We start from the raw sequence: 14,153 nt of genomic DNA, 5'->3' as shown, positions 1-14,153 counted from the left end.
CAGGTTTCAGGTGGCAAGACGGGCAGCAAAGGGTTAATGAGGCGTGCCCCAGCACTCACGCGCCTCCGAGAGGAACTGCAGACTCTCTTGCCCATTTTAGCAAAAGGGGACCGTCCATCCCTGATAGGGCTCGAACCGCTGCCCTTGGTTCTTGCGTGTTCTCTCAAGCTAGTCATTTTTAGATTGGTCTTGGTATTGTGCTTTGCTTAGCCACTGTAAGCAATGACAGCTCAATACCAGAGCAGCGTAAAGCTTGATTTCTGCCACTGAAAGTGCATCTCGGTCATTTGCGTGGGACACCACCGGTCAAGCTTCCCAAGCACCCTGCCAGTGGTGGACCCATGGGGCACTGCTCTCAGGATCTCCATAACCTGCTTCTTGCTGACAGCCTCCCATATGGTCTAGCGGTTAGGATTCCTGGTTTTCACCCAGGCGGCCCGGGTTCGACTCCCGGTATGGGAAGACTAGCCTTTTCTACATAGAACTCCCGATTCCGTTTCTGTTGCATTTACATTTTGAGAAAAGCCTGAATTTCCCCACATTGTTTCCCTTGGGGCCCCGGCGGCCCCATGCAGTCTGTCCGTGTTTCAGGCTCCCGATTCCTCAGTATGAGGGCTGGACTTGCAAGAAGAAGGGCCGACTACAAGCGGCTTGGGTATGAGGTGCATACCAATGTCTGCGGCTTTCATACCCGAGATCTCGTCTGCACCCACCTTTGAGGCGTGACGTGTCCCCCGCATCCCCCGTCAAGAGAGCAACGGTGGGACCACATTTGGAAAACAGGCCGCCTTGCATTGAAACCGTTGCTGCAAGACGTTAAAGGCCAGAGGAAAGAAGGGCGCCCTGACAGACCGTCATTTCCGCTGACCTCGAGTGTTAAGCGTTCAGTACCTCGGCCAAGGCTAGGGAGAAGACAGAGACTACGCAATCACAATTGGGGTTAAATTAAAAACAAAACGCGCTTCCCCGAGCCAGGTAGGAGTCGAACCTACAATCTTCTGATCCGTAGTCAGACGCGTTATCCATTGCGCCACTGGCCCTCGTGGGTCTGCGCATACCCCTATCCTTCCACAAAAGGGAGGTGCTGTGCTTGCCCCCTCCCCACATTACACAGCTCTTTAGAAAATAATGCTACTCTTCATTTCGGAGCTGACTCTCAAGCCGCTTCATCTTCCAGTCCTATCTAGAAAGGAAGGCCCTGAAAAGTTGGCAGCAATTGCAAAGCAGGATTTGCCTTCATTTATTGGGGTTGGGGGGGTGGGGTCAATCGGTCAGGGGCTTACTTCCCCACACACTTCAGGAGCGCCACAGGGACTCTTCTCCAGCCTGCCAATAGGCTGCAGATATTTGCCCCCAGCCAATGCTGCACTTTGGGGGCAAGGGGCAGGTTTCAGGTGGCAAGACGGGCAGCAAAGGGTTAATGAGGCGTGCCCCAGCACTCACGCGCCTCCGAGAGGAACTGCAGACTCTCTTGCCCATTTTAGCAAAAGGGGACCGTCCATCCCTGATAGGGCTCGAACCGCTGCCCTTGGTTCTTGCGTGTTCTCTCAAGCTAGTCATTTTTAGATTGGTCTTGGTATTGTGCTTTGCTTAGCCACTGTAAGCAATGACAGCTCAATACCAGAGCAGCGTAAAGCTTGATTTCTGCCACTGAAAGTGCATCTCGGTCATTTGCGTGGGACACCACCGGTCAAGCTTCTCAAGCATCCTGCCAGTGGTGGACCCATGGGGCACTGCTCTCAGGATCTCCATAACCTGCTTCTTGCTGACAGCCTCCCATATGGTCTAGCGGTTAGGATTCCTGGTTTTCACCCAGGCGGCCCGGGTTCGACTCCCGGTATGGGAAGACTAGCCTTTTCTACATAGAACTCCCGATTCCGTTTCTGTTGCATTTACATTTTGAGAAAAGCCTGAATTTCCCCACATTGTTTCCCTTGGGGCCCCGGCGGCCCCATGCAGTCTGTCCGTGTTTCAGGCTCCCGATTCCTCAGTATGAGGGCTGGACTTGCAAGAAGAAGGGCCGACTACAAGCGGCTTGGGTATGAGGTGCATACCAATGTCTGCGGCTTTCATACCCGAGATCTCGTCTGCACCCACCTTTGAGGCGTGACGTGTCCCCCGCACCCCCCGTCAAGAGAGCAACGGTGGGACCACATTTGGAAAACAGGCCGCCTTGCATTGAAACCGTTGCTGCAAGACGTTAAAGGCCAGAGGAAAGAAGGGCGCCCTGACAGACCGTCATTTCCGCTGACCTCGAGTGTTAAGCGTTCAGTACCTCGGCCAAGGCTAGGGAGAAGACAGAGACTACGCAATCACAATTGGGGTTAAATTAAAAACAAAACGCGCTTCCCCGAGCCAGGTAGGAGTCGAACCTACAATCTTCTGATCCGTAGTCAGACGCGTTATCCATTGCGCCACTGGCCCTCGTGGGTCTGCGCATACCCCTATCCTTCCACAAAAGGGAGGTGCTGTGCTTGCCCCCTCCCCACATTACACAGCTCTTTAGAAAATAATGCTACTCTTCATTTCGGAGCTGACTCTCAAGCCGCTTCATCTTCCAGTCCTATCTAGAAAGGAAGGCCCTGAAAAGTTGGCAGCAATTGCAAAGCAGGATTTGCCTTCATTTATTGGGGTTGGGGGGGTGGGGTCAATCGGTCAGGGGCTTACTTCCCCACACACTTCAGGAGCGCCACAGGGACTCTTCTCCAGCCTGCCAATAGGCTGCAGATATTTGCCCCCAGCCAATGCTGCACTTTGGGGGCAAGGGGCAGGTTTCAGGTGGCAAGACGGGCAGCAAAGGGTTAATGAGGCGTGCCCCAGCACTCACGCGCCTCCGAGAGGAACTGCAGACTCTCTTGCCCATTTTAGCAAAAGGGGACCGTCCATCCCTGATAGGGCTCGAACCGCTGCCCTTGGTTCTTGCGTGTTCTCTCAAGCTAGTCATTTTTAGATTGGTCTTGGTATTGTGCTTTGCTTAGCCACTGTAAGCAATGACAGCTCAATACCAGAGCAGCGTAAAGCTTGATTTCTGCCACTGAAAGTGCATCTCGGTCATTTGCGTGGGACACCACCGGTCAAGCTTCTCAAGCATCCTGCCAGTGGTGGACCCATGGGGCACTGCTCTCAGGATCTCCATAACCTGCTTCTTGCTGACAGCCTCCCATATGGTCTAGCGGTTAGGATTCCTGGTTTTCACCCAGGCGGCCCGGGTTCGACTCCCGGTATGGGAAGACTAGCCTTTTCTACATAGAACTCCCGATTCCGTTTCTGTTGCATTTACATTTTGAGAAAAGCCTGAATTTCCCCACATTGTTTCCCTTGGGGCCCCGGCGGCCCCATGCAGTCTGTCCGTGTTTCAGGCTCCCGATTCCTCAGTATGAGGGCTGGACTTGCAAGAAGAAGGGCCGACTACAAGCGGCTTGGGTATGAGGTGCATACCAATGTCTGCGGCTTTCATACCCGAGATCTCGTCTGCACCCACCTTTGAGGCGTGACGTGTCCCCCGCACCCCCCGTCAAGAGAGCAACGGTGGGACCACATTTGGAAAACAGGCCGCCTTGCATTGAAACCGTTGCTGCAAGACGTTAAAGGCCAGAGGAAAGAAGGGCGCCCTGACAGACCGTCATTTCCGCTGACCTCGAGTGTTAAGCGTTCAGTACCTCGGCCAAGGCTAGGGAGAAGACAGAGACTACGCAATCACAATTGGGGTTAAATTAAAAACAAAACGCGCTTCCCCGAGCCAGGTAGGAGTCGAACCTACAATCTTCTGATCCGTAGTCAGACGCGTTATCCATTGCGCCACTGGCCCTCGTGGGTCTGCGCATACCCCTATCCTTCCACAAAAGGGAGGTGCTGTGCTTGCCCCCTCCCCACATTACACAGCTCTTTAGAAAATAATGCTACTCTTCATTTCGGAGCTGACTCTCAAGCCGCTTCATCTTCCAGTCCTATCTAGAAAGGAAGGCCCTGAAAAGTTGGCAGCAATTGCAAAGCAGGATTTGCCTTCATTTATTGGGGTTGGGGGGGTGGGGTCAATCGGTCAGGGGCTTACTTCCCCACACACTTCAGGAGCGCCACAGGGACTCTTCTCCAGCCTGCCAATAGGCTGCAGATATTTGCCCCCAGCCAATGCTGCACTTTGGGGGCAAGGGGCAGGTTTCAGGTGGCAAGACGGGCAGCAAAGGGTTAATGAGGCGTGCCCCAGCACTCACGCGCCTCCGAGAGGAACTGCAGACTCTCTTGCCCATTTTAGCAAAAGGGGACCGTCCATCCCTGATAGGGCTCGAACCGCTGCCCTTGGTTCTTGCGTGTTCTCTCAAGCTAGTCATTTTTAGATTGGTCTTGGTATTGTGCTTTGCTTAGCCACTGTAAGCAATGACAGCTCAATACCAGAGCAGCGTAAAGCTTGATTTCTGCCACTGAAAGTGCATCTCGGTCATTTGCGTGGGACACCACCGGTCAAGCTTCTCAAGCATCCTGCCAGTGGTGGACCCATGGGGCACTGCTCTCAGGATCTCCATAACCTGCTTCTTGCTGACAGCCTCCCATATGGTCTAGCGGTTAGGATTCCTGGTTTTCACCCAGGCGGCCCGGGTTCGACTCCCGGTATGGGAAGACTAGCCTTTTCTACATAGAACTCCCGATTCCGTTTCTGTTGCATTTACATTTTGAGAAAAGCCTGAATTTCCCCACATTGTTTCCCTTGGGGCCCCGGCGGCCCCATGCAGTCTGTCCGTGTTTCAGGCTCCCGATTCCTCAGTATGAGGGCTGGACTTGCAAGAAGAAGGGCCGACTACAAGCGGCTTGGGTATGAGGTGCATACCAATGTCTGCGGCTTTCATACCCGAGATCTCGTCTGCACCCACCTTTGAGGCGTGACGTGTCCCCCGCACCCCCCGTCAAGAGAGCAACGGTGGGACCACATTTGGAAAACAGGCCGCCTTGCATTGAAACCGTTGCTGCAAGACGTTAAAGGCCAGAGGAAAGAAGGGCGCCCTGACAGACCGTCATTTCCGCTGACCTCGAGTGTTAAGCGTTCAGTACCTCGGCCAAGGCTAGGGAGAAGACAGAGACTACGCAATCACAATTGGGGTTAAATTAAAAACAAAACGCGCTTCCCCGAGCCAGGTAGGAGTCGAACCTACAATCTTCTGATCCGTAGTCAGACGCGTTATCCATTGCGCCACTGGCCCTCGTGGGTCTGCGCATACCCCTATCCTTCCACAAAAGGGAGGTGCTGTGCTTGCCCCCTCCCCACATTACACAGCTCTTTAGAAAATAATGCTACTCTTCATTTCGGAGCTGACTCTCAAGCCGCTTCATCTTCCAGTCCTATCTAGAAAGGAAGGCCCTGAAAAGTTGGCAGCAATTGCAAAGCAGGATTTGCCTTCATTTATTGGGGTTGGGGGGGTGGGGTCAATCGGTCAGGGGCTTACTTCCCCACACACTTCAGGAGCGCCACAGGGACTCTTCTCCAGCCTGCCAATAGGCTGCAGATATTTGCCCCCAGCCAATGCTGCACTTTGGGGGCAAGGGGCAGGTTTCAGGTGGCAAGACGGGCAGCAAAGGGTTAATGAGGCGTGCCCCAGCACTCACGCGCCTCCGAGAGGAACTGCAGACTCTCTTGCCCATTTTAGCAAAAGGGGACCGTCCATCCCTGATAGGGCTCGAACCGCTGCCCTTGGTTCTTGCGTGTTCTCTCAAGCTAGTCATTTTTAGATTGGTCTTGGTATTGTGCTTTGCTTAGCCACTGTAAGCAATGACAGCTCAATACCAGAGCAGCGTAAAGCTTGATTTCTGCCACTGAAAGTGCATCTCGGTCATTTGCGTGGGACACCACCGGTCAAGCTTCTCAAGCATCCTGCCAGTGGTGGACCCATGGGGCACTGCTCTCAGGATCTCCATAACCTGCTTCTTGCTGACAGCCTCCCATATGGTCTAGCGGTTAGGATTCCTGGTTTTCACCCAGGCGGCCCGGGTTCGACTCCCGGTATGGGAAGACTAGCCTTTTCTACATAGAACTCCCGATTCCGTTTCTGTTGCATTTACATTTTGAGAAAAGCCTGAATTTCCCCACATTGTTTCCCTTGGGGCCCCGGCGGCCCCATGCAGTCTGTCCGTGTTTCAGGCTCCCGATTCCTCAGTATGAGGGCTGGACTTGCAAGAAGAAGGGCCGACTACAAGCGGCTTGGGTATGAGGTGCATACCAATGTCTGCGGCTTTCATACCCGAGATCTCGTCTGCACCCACCTTTGAGGCGTGACGTGTCCCCCGCACCCCCCGTCAAGAGAGCAACGGTGGGACCACATTTGGAAAACAGGCCGCCTTGCATTGAAACCGTTGCTGCAAGACGTTAAAGGCCAGAGGAAAGAAGGGCGCCCTGACAGACCGTCATTTCCGCTGACCTCGAGTGTTAAGCGTTCAGTACCTCGGCCAAGGCTAGGGAGAAGACAGAGACTACGCAATCACAATTGGGGTTAAATTAAAAACAAAACGCGCTTCCCCGAGCCAGGTAGGAGTCGAACCTACAATCTTCTGATCCGTAGTCAGACGCGTTATCCATTGCGCCACTGGCCCTCGTGGGTCTGCGCATACCCCTATCCTTCCACAAAAGGGAGGTGCTGTGCTTGCCCCCTCCCCACATTACACAGCTCTTTAGAAAATAATGCTACTCTTCATTTCGGAGCTGACTCTCAAGCCGCTTCATCTTCCAGTCCTATCTAGAAAGGAAGGCCCTGAAAAGTTGGCAGCAATTGCAAAGCAGGATTTGCCTTCATTTATTGGGGTTGGGGGGGTGGGGTCAATCGGTCAGGGGCTTACTTCCCCACACACTTCAGGAGCGCCACAGGGACTCTTCTCCAGCCTGCCAATAGGCTGCAGATATTTGCCCCCAGCCAATGCTGCACTTTGGGGGCAAGGGGCAGGTTTCAGGTGGCAAGACGGGCAGCAAAGGGTTAATGAGGCGTGCCCCAGCACTCACGCGCCTCCGAGAGGAACTGCAGACTCTCTTGCCCATTTTAGCAAAAGGGGACCGTCCATCCCTGATAGGGCTCGAACCGCTGCCCTTGGTTCTTGCGTGTTCTCTCAAGCTAGTCATTTTTAGATTGGTCTTGGTATTGTGCTTTGCTTAGCCACTGTAAGCAATGACAGCTCAATACCAGAGCAGCGTAAAGCTTGATTTCTGCCACTGAAAGTGCATCTCGGTCATTTGCGTGGGACACCACCGGTCAAGCTTCTCAAGCATCCTGCCAGTGGTGGACCCATGGGGCACTGCTCTCAGGATCTCCATAACCTGCTTCTTGCTGACAGCCTCCCATATGGTCTAGCGGTTAGGATTCCTGGTTTTCACCCAGGCGGCCCGGGTTCGACTCCCGGTATGGGAAGACTAGCCTTTTCTACATAGAACTCCCGATTCCGTTTCTGTTGCATTTACATTTTGAGAAAAGCCTGAATTTCCCCACATTGTTTCCCTTGGGGCCCCGGCGGCCCCATGCAGTCTGTCCGTGTTTCAGGCTCCCGATTCCTCAGTATGAGGGCTGGACTTGCAAGAAGAAGGGCCGACTACAAGCGGCTTGGGTATGAGGTGCATACCAATGTCTGCGGCTTTCATACCCGAGATCTCGTCTGCACCCACCTTTGAGGCGTGACGTGTCCCCCGCATCCCCCGTCAAGAGAGCAACGGTGGGACCACATTTGGAAAACAGGCCGCCTTGCATTGAAACCGTTGCTGCAAGACGTTAAAGGCCAGAGGAAAGAAGGGCGCCCTGACAGACCGTCATTTCCGCTGACCTCGAGTGTTAAGCGTTCAGTACCTCGGCCAAGGCTAGGGAGAAGACAGAGACTACGCAATCACAATTGGGGTTAAATTAAAAACAAAACGCGCTTCCCCGAGCCAGGTAGGAGTCGAACCTACAATCTTCTGATCCGTAGTCAGACGCGTTATCCATTGCGCCACTGGCCCTCGTGGGTCTGCGCATACCCCTATCCTTCCACAAAAGGGAGGTACTGTGCTTGCCCCCTCCCCACATTACACAGCTCTTTAGAAAATAATGCTACTCTTCATTTCGGAGCTGACTCTCAAGCCGCTTCATCTTCCAGTCCTATCTAGAAAGGAAGGCCCTGAAAAGTTGGCAGCAATTGCAAAGCAGGATTTGCCTTCATTTATTGGGGTTGGGGGGGTGGGGTCAATCGGTCAGGGGCTTACTTCCCCACACACTTCAGGAGCGCCACAGGGACTCTTCTCCAGCCTGCCAATAGGCTGCAGATATTTGCCCCCAGCCAATGCTGCACTTTGGGGGCAAGGGGCAGGTTTCAGGTGGCAAGACGGGCAGCAAAGGGTTAATGAGGCGTGCCCCAGCACTCACGCGCCTCCGAGAGGAACTGCAGACTCTCTTGCCCATTTTAGCAAAAGGGGACCGTCCATCCCTGATAGGGCTCGAACCGCTGCCCTTGGTTCTTGCGTGTTCTCTCAAGCTAGTCATTTTTAGATTGGTCTTGGTATTGTGCTTTGCTTAGCCACTGTAAGCAATGACAGCTCAATACCAGAGCAGCGTAAAGCTTGATTTCTGCCACTGAAAGTGCATCTCGGTCATTTGCGTGGGACACCACCGGTCAAGCTTCTCAAGCATCCTGCCAGTGGTGGACCCATGGGGCACTGCTCTCAGGATCTCCATAACCTGCTTCTTGCTGACAGCCTCCCATATGGTCTAGCGGTTAGGATTCCTGGTTTTCACCCAGGCGGCCCGGGTTCGACTCCCGGTATGGGAAGACTAGCCTTTTCTACATAGAACTCCCGATTCCGTTTCTGTTGCATTTACATTTTGAGAAAAGCCTGAATTTCCCCACATTGTTTCCCTTGGGGCCCCGGCGGCCCCATGCAGTCTGTCCGTGTTTCAGGCTCCCGATTCCTCAGTATGAGGGCTGGACTTGCAAGAAGAAGGGCCGACTACAAGCGGCTTGGGTATGAGGTGCATACCAATGTCTGCGGCTTTCATACCCGAGATCTCGTCTGCACCCACCTTTGAGGCGTGACGTGTCCCCCGCATCCCCCGTCAAGAGAGCAACGGTGGGACCACATTTGGAAAACAGGCCGCCTTGCATTGAAACCGTTGCTGCAAGACGTTAAAGGCCAGAGGAAAGAAGGGCGCCCTGACAGACCGTCATTTCCGCTGACCTCGAGTGTTAAGCGTTCAGTACCTCGGCCAAGGCTAGGGAGAAGACAGAGACTACGCAATCACAATTGGGGTTAAATTAAAAACAAAACGCGCTTCCCCGAGCCAGGTAGGAGTCGAACCTACAATCTTCTGATCCGTAGTCAGACGCGTTATCCATTGCGCCACTGGCCCTCGTGGGTCTGCGCATACCCCTATCCTTCCACAAAAGGGAGGTGCTGTGCTTGCCCCCTCCCCACATTACACAGCTCTTTAGAAAATAATGCTACTCTTCATTTCGGAGCTGACTCTCAAGCCGCTTCATCTTCCAGTCCTATCTAGAAAGGAAGGCCCTGAAAAGTTGGCAGCAATTGCAAAGCAGGATTTGCCTTCATTTATTGGGGTTGGGGGGGTGGGGTCAATCGGTCAGGGGCTTACTTCCCCACACACTTCAGGAGCGCCACAGGGACTCTTCTCCAGCCTGCCAATAGGCTGCAGATATTTGCCCCCAGCCAATGCTGCACTTTGGGGGCAAGGGGCAGGTTTCAGGTGGCAAGACGGGCAGCAAAGGGTTAATGAGGCGTGCCCCAGCACTCACGCGCCTCCGAGAGGAACTGCAGACTCTCTTGCCCATTTTAGCAAAAGGGGACCGTCCATCCCTGATAGGGCTCGAACCGCTGCCCTTGGTTCTTGCGTGTTCTCTCAAGCTAGTCATTTTTAGATTGGTCTTGGTATTGTGCTTTGCTTAGCCACTGTAAGCAATGACAGCTCAATACCAGAGCAGCGTAAAGCTTGATTTCTGCCACTGAAAGTGCATCTCGGTCATTTGCGTGGGACACCACCGGTCAAGCTTCTCAAGCATCCTGCCAGTGGTGGACCCATGGGGCACTGCTCTCAGGATCTCCATAACCTGCTTCTTGCTGACAGCCTCCCATATGGTCTAGCGGTTAGGATTCCTGGTTTTCACCCAGGCGGCCCGGGTTCGACTCCCGGTATGGGAAGACTAGCCTTTTCTACATAGAACTCCCGATTCCGTTTCTGTTGCATTTACATTTTGAGAAAAGCCTGAATTTCCCCACATTGTTTCCCTTGGGGCCCCGGCGGCCCCATGCAGTCTGTCCGTGTTTCAGGCTCCCGATTCCTCAGTATGAGGGCTGGACTTGCAAGAAGAAGGGCCGACTACAAGCGGCTTGGGTATGAGGTGCATACCAATGTCTGCGGCTTTCATACCCGAGATCTCGTCTGCACCCACCTTTGAGGCGTGACGTGTCCCCCGCACCCCCCGTCAAGAGAGCAACGGTGGGACCACATTTGGAAAACAGGCCGCCTTGCATTGAAACCGTTGCTGCAAGACGTTAAAGGCCAGAGGAAAGAAGGGCGCCCTGACAGACCGTCATTTCCGCTGACCTCGAGTGTTAAGCGTTCAGTACCTCGGCCAAGGCTAGGGAGAAGACAGAGACTACGCAATCACAATTGGGGTTGAATTAAAAACAAAACGCGCTTCCCCGAGCCAGGTAGGAGTCGAACCTACAATCTTCTGATCCGTAGTCAGACGCGTTATCCATTGCGCCACTGGCCCTCGTGGGTCTGCGCATACCCCTATCCTTCCACAAAAGGGAGGTGCTGTGCTTGCCCCCTCCCCACATTACACAGCTCTTTAGAAAATAATGCTACTCTTCATTTCGGAGCTGACTCTCAAGCCGCTTCATCTTCCAGTCCTATCTAGAAAGGAAGGCCCTGAAAAGTTGGCAGCAATTGCAAAGCAGGATTTGCCTTCATTTATTGGGGTTGGGGGGGTGGGGTCAATCGGTCAGGGGCTTACTTCCCCACACACTTCAGGAGCGCCACAGGGACTCTTCTCCAGCCTGCCAATAGGCTGCAGATATTTGCCCCCAGCCAATGCTGCACTTTGGGGGCAAGGGGCAGGTTTCAGGTGGCAAGACGGGCAGCAAAGGGTTAATGAGGCGTGCCCCAGCACTCACGCGCCTCCGAGAGGAACTGCAGACTCTCTTGCCCATTTTAGCAAAAGGGGACCGTCCATCCCTGATAGGGCTCGAACCGCTGCCCTTGGTTCTTGCGTGTTCTCTCAAGCTAGTCATTTTTAGATTGGTCTTGGTATTGTGCTTTGCTTAGCCACTGTAAGCAATGACAGCTCAATACCAGAGCAGCGTAAAGCTTGATTTCTGCCACTGAAAGTGCATCTCGGTCATTTGCGTGGGACACCACCGGTCAAGCTTCTCAAGCATCCTGCCAGTGGTGGACCCATGGGGCACTGCTCTCAGGATCTCCATAACCTGCTTCTTGCTGACAGCCTCCCATATGGTCTAGCGGTTAGGATTCCTGGTTTTCACCCAGGCGGCCCGGGTTCGACTCCCGGTATGGGAAGACTAGCCTTTTCTACATAGAACTCCCGATTCCGTTTCTGTTGCATTTACATTTTGAGAAAAGCCTGAATTTCCCCACATTGTTTCCCTTGGGGCCCCGGCGGCCCCATGCAGTCTGTCCGTGTTTCAGGCTCCCGATTCCTCAGTATGAGGGCTGGACTTGCAAGAAGAAGGGCCGACTACAAGCGGCTTGGGTATGAGGTGCATACCAATGTCTGCGGCTTTCATACCCGAGATCTCGTCTGCACCCACCTTTGAGGCGTGACGTGTCCCCCGCACCCCCCGTCAAGAGAGCAACGGTGGGACCACATTTGGAAAACAGGCCGCCTTGCATTGAAACCGTTGCTGCAAGACGTTAAAGGCCAGAGGAAAGAAGGGCGCCCTGACAGACCGTCATTTCCGCTGACCTCGAGTGTTAAGCGTTCAGTACCTCGGCCAAGGCTAGGGAGAAGACAGAGACTACGCAATCACAATTGGGGTTAAATTAAAAACAAAACGCGCTTCCCCGAGCCAGGTAGGAGTCGAACCTACAATCTTCTGATCCGTAGTCAGACGCGTTATCCATTGCGCCACTGGCCCTCGTGGGTCTGCGCATACCCCTATCCTTCCACAAAAGGGAGGTGCTGTGCTTGCCCCCTCCCCACATTACACAGCTCTTTAGAAAATAATGCTACTCTTCATTTCGGAGCTGACTCTCAAGCCGCTTCATCTTCCAGTCCTATCTAGAAAGGAAGGCCCTGAAAAGTTGGCAGCAATTGCAAAGCAGGATTTGCCTTCATTTATTGGGGTTGGGGGGGTGGGGTCAATCGGTCAGGGGCTTACTTCCCCACACACTTCAGGAGCGCCACAGGGACTCTTCTCCAGCCTGCCAATAGGCTGCAGATATTTGCCCCCAGCCAATGCTGCACTTTGGGGGCAAGGGGCAGGTTTCAGGTGGCAAGACGGGCAGCAAAGGGTTAATGAGGCGTGCCCCAGCACTCACGCGCCTCCGAGAGGAACTGCAGACTCTCTTGCCCATTTTAGCAAAAGGGGACCGTCCATCCCTGATAGGGCTCGAACCGCTGCCCTTGGTTCTTGCGTGTTCTCTCAAGCTAGTCATTTTTAGATTGGTCTTGGTATTGTGCTTTGCTTAGCCACTGTAAGCAATGACAGCTCAATACCAGAGCAGCGTAAAGCTTGATTTCTGCCACTGAAAGTGCATCTCGGTCATTTGCGTGGGACACCACCGGTCAAGCTTCTCAAGCATCCTGCCAGTGGTGGACCCATGGGGCACTGCTCTCAGGATCTCCATAACCTGCTTCTTGCTGACAGCCTCCCATATGGTCTAGCGGTTAGGATTCCTGGTTTTCACCCAGGCGGCCCGGGTTCGACTCCCGGTATGGGAAGACTAGCCTTTTCTACATAGAACTCCCGATTCCGTTTCTGTTGCATTTACATTTTGAGAAAAGCCTGAATTTCCCCACATTGTTTCCCTTGGGGCCCCGGCGGCCCCATGCAGTCTGTCCGTGTTTCAGGCTCCCGATTCCTCAGTATGAGGGCTGGACTTGCAAGAAGAAGGGCCGACTACAAGCGGCTTGGGTATGAGGTGCATACCAATGTCTGCGGCTTTCATACCCGAGATCTCGTCTGCACCCACCTTTGAGGCGTGACGTGTCCCCCGCACCCCCCGTCAAGAGAGCAACGGTGGGACCACATTTGGAAAACAGGCCGCCTTGCATTGAAACCGTTGCTGCAAGACGTTAAAGGCCAGAGGAAAGAAGGGCGCCCTGACAGACCGTCATTTCCGCTGACCTCGAGTGTTAAGCGTTCAGTACCTCGGCCAAGGCTAGGGAGAAGACAGAGACTACGCAATCACAATTGGGGTTAAATTAAAAACAAAACGCGCTTCCCCGAGCCAGGTAGGAGTCGAACCTACAATCTTCTGATCCGTAGTCAGACGCGTTATCCATTGCGCCACTGGCCCTCGTGGGTCTGCGCATACCCCTATCCTTCCACAAAAGGGAGGTGCTGTGCTTGCCCCCTCCCCACATTACACAGCTCTTTAGAAAATAATGCTACTCTTCATTTCGGAGCTGACTCTCAAGCCGCTTCATCTTCCAGTCCTATCTAGAAAGGAAGGCCCTGAAAAGTTGGCAGCAATTGCAAAGCAGGATTTGCCTTCATTTATTGGGGTTGGGGGGGTGGGGTCAATCGGTCAGGGGCTTACTTCCCCACACACTTCAGGAGCGCCACAGGGACTCTTCTCCAGCCTGCCAATAGGCTGTAGATATTTGCCCCCAGCCAATGCTGCACTTTGGGGGCAAGGGGCAGGTTTCAGGTGGCAAGACGGGCAGCAAAGGGTTAATGAGGCGTGCCCCAGCACTCACGCGCCTCCGAGAGGAACTGCAGACTCTCTTGCCCATTTTAGCAAAAGGGGACCGTCCATCCCTGATAGGGCTCGAACCGCTGCCCTTGGTTCTTGCGTGTTCTCTCAAGCTAGTCATTTTTAGATTGGTCTTGGTATTGTGCTTTGCTTAGCCACTGTAAGCAATGACAGCTCAATACCAGAGCAGCGTAAAGCTTGATTTCTGCCACTGAAAGTGCATCTCGGTCATTTGCGTGGGACACCACCGGTCAAGCT

The 14,153-nt window shown here is 53.7% G+C and overlaps 20 non-coding genes across 20 annotated transcripts; 10 read left to right on the top strand and 10 right to left on the bottom strand.

The window, feature by feature from the left end:
* Positions 1–390: 390 nt before the first annotated feature.
* On the top strand, positions 391–462 carry TRNAE-UUC (transfer RNA glutamic acid (anticodon UUC)). Its single transcript has one exon. It is a non-coding gene; the product is annotated as a tRNA-Glu (tRNA).
* Positions 463–967: 505 nt separating this feature from the next.
* Positions 968–1,040, bottom strand: TRNAR-ACG (transfer RNA arginine (anticodon ACG)). Its single transcript has one exon. It is a non-coding gene; the product is annotated as a tRNA-Arg (tRNA).
* A 734-nt stretch (positions 1,041–1,774) lies between these two features.
* TRNAE-UUC (transfer RNA glutamic acid (anticodon UUC)) lies at positions 1,775–1,846 on the top strand. The gene has a single exon. It is a non-coding gene; the product is annotated as a tRNA-Glu (tRNA).
* A 505-nt stretch (positions 1,847–2,351) lies between these two features.
* Positions 2,352–2,424, bottom strand: TRNAR-ACG (transfer RNA arginine (anticodon ACG)). The gene has a single exon. It is a non-coding gene; the product is annotated as a tRNA-Arg (tRNA).
* Positions 2,425–3,158: 734 nt separating this feature from the next.
* On the top strand, positions 3,159–3,230 carry TRNAE-UUC (transfer RNA glutamic acid (anticodon UUC)). Its single transcript has one exon. It is a non-coding gene; the product is annotated as a tRNA-Glu (tRNA).
* Positions 3,231–3,735: 505 nt separating this feature from the next.
* On the bottom strand, positions 3,736–3,808 carry TRNAR-ACG (transfer RNA arginine (anticodon ACG)). The gene has a single exon. It is a non-coding gene; the product is annotated as a tRNA-Arg (tRNA).
* Positions 3,809–4,542: 734 nt separating this feature from the next.
* Positions 4,543–4,614, top strand: TRNAE-UUC (transfer RNA glutamic acid (anticodon UUC)). The gene has a single exon. It is a non-coding gene; the product is annotated as a tRNA-Glu (tRNA).
* A 505-nt stretch (positions 4,615–5,119) lies between these two features.
* Positions 5,120–5,192, bottom strand: TRNAR-ACG (transfer RNA arginine (anticodon ACG)). Its single transcript has one exon. It is a non-coding gene; the product is annotated as a tRNA-Arg (tRNA).
* Positions 5,193–5,926: 734 nt separating this feature from the next.
* On the top strand, positions 5,927–5,998 carry TRNAE-UUC (transfer RNA glutamic acid (anticodon UUC)). Its single transcript has one exon. It is a non-coding gene; the product is annotated as a tRNA-Glu (tRNA).
* A 505-nt stretch (positions 5,999–6,503) lies between these two features.
* Positions 6,504–6,576, bottom strand: TRNAR-ACG (transfer RNA arginine (anticodon ACG)). Its single transcript has one exon. It is a non-coding gene; the product is annotated as a tRNA-Arg (tRNA).
* A 734-nt stretch (positions 6,577–7,310) lies between these two features.
* On the top strand, positions 7,311–7,382 carry TRNAE-UUC (transfer RNA glutamic acid (anticodon UUC)). Its single transcript has one exon. It is a non-coding gene; the product is annotated as a tRNA-Glu (tRNA).
* Positions 7,383–7,887: 505 nt separating this feature from the next.
* Positions 7,888–7,960, bottom strand: TRNAR-ACG (transfer RNA arginine (anticodon ACG)). The gene has a single exon. It is a non-coding gene; the product is annotated as a tRNA-Arg (tRNA).
* Positions 7,961–8,694: 734 nt separating this feature from the next.
* Positions 8,695–8,766, top strand: TRNAE-UUC (transfer RNA glutamic acid (anticodon UUC)). The gene has a single exon. It is a non-coding gene; the product is annotated as a tRNA-Glu (tRNA).
* Positions 8,767–9,271: 505 nt separating this feature from the next.
* TRNAR-ACG (transfer RNA arginine (anticodon ACG)) lies at positions 9,272–9,344 on the bottom strand. Its single transcript has one exon. It is a non-coding gene; the product is annotated as a tRNA-Arg (tRNA).
* A 734-nt stretch (positions 9,345–10,078) lies between these two features.
* Positions 10,079–10,150, top strand: TRNAE-UUC (transfer RNA glutamic acid (anticodon UUC)). The gene has a single exon. It is a non-coding gene; the product is annotated as a tRNA-Glu (tRNA).
* A 505-nt stretch (positions 10,151–10,655) lies between these two features.
* TRNAR-ACG (transfer RNA arginine (anticodon ACG)) lies at positions 10,656–10,728 on the bottom strand. The gene has a single exon. It is a non-coding gene; the product is annotated as a tRNA-Arg (tRNA).
* Positions 10,729–11,462: 734 nt separating this feature from the next.
* Positions 11,463–11,534, top strand: TRNAE-UUC (transfer RNA glutamic acid (anticodon UUC)). The gene has a single exon. It is a non-coding gene; the product is annotated as a tRNA-Glu (tRNA).
* Positions 11,535–12,039: 505 nt separating this feature from the next.
* Positions 12,040–12,112, bottom strand: TRNAR-ACG (transfer RNA arginine (anticodon ACG)). Its single transcript has one exon. It is a non-coding gene; the product is annotated as a tRNA-Arg (tRNA).
* A 734-nt stretch (positions 12,113–12,846) lies between these two features.
* Positions 12,847–12,918, top strand: TRNAE-UUC (transfer RNA glutamic acid (anticodon UUC)). Its single transcript has one exon. It is a non-coding gene; the product is annotated as a tRNA-Glu (tRNA).
* Positions 12,919–13,423: 505 nt separating this feature from the next.
* TRNAR-ACG (transfer RNA arginine (anticodon ACG)) lies at positions 13,424–13,496 on the bottom strand. The gene has a single exon. It is a non-coding gene; the product is annotated as a tRNA-Arg (tRNA).
* Positions 13,497–14,153: the final 657 nt, after the last annotated feature.

This window comes from Ambystoma mexicanum, chromosome 4p, assembly GCF_040938575.1.
Source record: "Ambystoma mexicanum isolate Mex_15411 chromosome 4p, UKY_AmexF1_1, whole genome shotgun sequence".
In the NCBI taxonomy this organism is placed as follows: Eukaryota; Metazoa; Chordata; class Amphibia; order Caudata; family Ambystomatidae; genus Ambystoma; species Ambystoma mexicanum.
The sequence above is the reverse complement of the archived record's forward strand: the minus strand, read 5'-3'. Positions and strand labels throughout refer to the sequence as shown.